Here is a 3,397-nt window from a genome sequence, read left to right as displayed (position 1 = left end):
ATTTTATGAGAGTTGAGCAAGCTTACATGACATTCTGATTGTTGCACCAAAAGAACTTTGACCAGAGCAACCATGTAATAGCACCATCATAAACTAATGGCCTCAAAAGACAAATAAAATTAGTAACCTTCCCCCTACTTCCTACTACTAAACAGTGCACAGGATTTAGGAACTCTAAAGAATGTGGTCATTTTCAAAAATAAAAGTAATGGTGGATTCTTTCATATGGCTATGCTCTGACCCACCACTAAATCACGCAGACCCATTTCACCTGCCTCTGGCAAAATAGACTCTTTTCTTTCACAACCAGGTATGGATTTTTTTTCTATTTTATTACATGATTGCAAGCAATGCTGCCTGCCAAACCACATGCCCTTAAACTGAAATGGCTTTTAGGCAAGCACTGGATTATCTGTGACAGTAATTCAGTCAATATGCTTGGCCTAGGTACCACAGCAGTTAAATAGACGTCTTTGGCTTCAGGAGGGGAAACCTTCCTTCAAATACCCAATTCAGCTTCTAATAAGGCCTTTCGAAAAGCTTTTTATTTAAATAGTATTTTAAATCACCGAGAAGTTTATTGTGAGGTTTGATATGAGATATTAAGGCCTGAAAAGATAGTAGACAACAGTTCTGAATTAAACACTGAATGCATAACAAGTAAAAGCAAAACATTTAAAGTTATTTTAACATTTAAATGATTCCACAAGAAAAAACTTTTGAGAGTCGTGAAATGTCTGGCCACTGCTCACTATATATGAACTGAATGCTCTAGCTGTGTATACTGCAAGCAGGAAATAATGCCTAACACAACAGTGTATTGGAGAGTAGACTCAGTGTTTTCGGTGTGCACTGGTGGATGGATTTCTTTATCTCCTCTGGGAGGGATAAGATCCAAAGGTTAGAACAGGCTCAAATAAATTCAGTTCAGTATGTGTGGTCTCTTCTGAATTATTTCAAAGCCTTACTGTCTAGCTTCAACCCTGTTCCCCTACTTCATGTTATCTCAATTATATATCTATGAAAAATTGAAGAAACTAGTATTCATTTATTTGTAAAGACATTAGAGATTCTGGACATTAGAGGATGCCTGAAGCACAAAAGTACAGAAGAGTATAAAGATAATCATTTCTATAGATCACCTATTGTTATGTTTGTATTATCACTTATAGCTTTCCATATCTTCACATGTACCACATATTTTCAAGAAATAGATATATACGTTGATATTTTTGTTATATATTCCCCCCAAATATCTTAAACATAACTTGCTATCTTATATTTATATTATCTTTATATCTAAAAATAAAAGAGCTCCTCAGGGATGATTTTATACAGTGTGGCTAAAATGTAGACATGGAGTCAAGGACGCTGAAACACTTGGTAATTAGGTAAATAATCACAGATTATTCACAGCAGTGCCTACTATACAGTAAAAGCTAAGAAGTAAATTTATGTATTAGATTTGCTAAAATGTGACCAACAAGACTCTTGCCAGGTGTCCTAATGCAAGTGGTATTGTCTTTAAACCCTGCATGGCAATCCCTGACACACCTCCATGATATCCAGGGAAGACAGGACAACCTGGAAGTCCAACCACTTCCTTAAGCGCATCCAACTTTTAGATGATTAACCAAAATGCCTCATTGTGGAAGTGACATTGTGGGTTCCAAACAGATACAGATCCACATATACTTCTGAGGGAAGTCTGTGGAGCTGATGAACAAGAACACTATAATGCACAAGGCCATCTGAGGCCATCCAGAAAACAACTCAGCTCTGGAGAAACTGTTGCCTCATATCTGAGGGAATGTGGGCTTTGTGTTCACCAAGGAGGTCTTCACTGAGATGAGGGACATACTGCTGGCCAACAGGTGCCAGCTGATGTCTGTGCAGGTGCCATTGCCCCACCTGAAGTCACTGTACCAGCCCAGAACACTAGTCTGGGACCCAAGAAGTCATTTTTCTTCCAGGCTTTAGGCATCACCACTAAAATCTCCAGGGTCACTATTGGAATCCTCAGTGATGTACAGCTGATGAGGACTGGAGACAAATTGGAAGCCAGTGAAGCCACACTGCTGAACATGCTGAACACTGCCCACCTCTTCTCCTTTGGACTGATCATCAAGCAGGTGTTTGACAACAGCAGCATCTACAACCCTTAAAGTCCTTGCCATCACAAAGGAAACTGCATTCTCACTTCCTGGAGGGTGTCCACAATGTTGCCAGTGTTTGCAGATTGATTACCCAATTAGATGTGAATTCTCTGAGGATTAAAATCAAAACTCAGCATAGTGTATCATCTAAAGCAGACAATCCATTAACTACTTGGTGAATAAGGGCACTAACATTTTTTGTGGGAGTGGTAGCACTAGAGACATGGGCAAAGAGCCTAAATTCTTTAAATGGATTCCAGGACTAATCTTTACTTTGAAGCAAAGGAAGTGTCAGATATTTTACATATAATTAAAGATGTCCCTGGTTTTGCCTAATCTTGATTATTCTCTTCTTTCAGTTTGCTTTAAGTTTAATTTGCTTTTGTTTTTCTGGTGTCCTATAATTCCAGTGATAGTTTATGTTATTGATTTCAAATTCTTATTTTTTAATGTAGACATTTAATATATGTTATAAATTTCTCTTAAGCATTGCTTTAGCTACATTCCATAAGTTTTGATAGGCTGCTTTTTTTATTTTCATGCATATCAAACTATTTGCTAATTTCTCTTGTAGCTACTTTGACCCATTGGCTGCTTAGAAATGTGCTATTTAATTTTCAAGTTATTTATGGATTTCCTGAATTTTCTTTTGTTATTGATTTATAATTTTCATTATGGTTGGAGAACACACTTTGTATTATCTAAATTCCTTTCCATTTATTGAGGCTTGTTTTATGGCCTAACATGTAGTTTACCCTGGAGAATTCTCCATGTACACTTGAGAAAAGTGTATATTTTGCTGTTGTTTAGTGGAGTGTTCTATAGTTGTCTGTTAAGACTATAGTCATTTAAGACTTTTATTTCCTTGTCGATCCTTTGCCTAGATGTTTTATCTATCAATGAATGTGTGGTATTGAAGTATCCAGCTATTATTATTGTTGAATTATCTATTTTTCCCCTCAAGTCTGTAAGTTTTTGCTTCATGTATTTTGGGGCTCTGTTGTTAGGTGCATATATATTTATCATTATTATATTTTGGATAGATTGCTTCTTATATAATTTTAAATGTTGTCTCTAGTAATAATTTTTGCTTGAAATCTGTTGTGACCATTGCCATTCCAGCTTTCTTTTGGTTAGTGTTTGCATAATATATTTTTTCCATCCTTTTATTTCAACCTATTTGTATCTTCAGATCTAAAGGTTGTCTTCTGTAGATAGATAGTATATAGAGAGATCATGTT

The 3,397-nt window shown here is 36.2% G+C and overlaps 1 pseudogene; it reads left to right on the top strand.

Moving 5' to 3' along the window:
- Positions 1–1,558: 1,558 nt before the first annotated feature.
- On the top strand, positions 1,559–2,335 carry LOC100453897 (large ribosomal subunit protein uL10-like; annotated as a pseudogene).
- Positions 2,336–3,397: the final 1,062 nt, after the last annotated feature.

Source organism: Pongo abelii, chromosome 11 (genome assembly GCF_028885655.2).
Source record: "Pongo abelii isolate AG06213 chromosome 11, NHGRI_mPonAbe1-v2.0_pri, whole genome shotgun sequence".
NCBI lineage: Eukaryota > Metazoa > Chordata > Mammalia > Primates > Hominidae > Pongo > Pongo abelii.
Note: the sequence above shows the minus strand (reverse complement) of the source record. Positions and strands in the feature narration are given on the sequence as shown.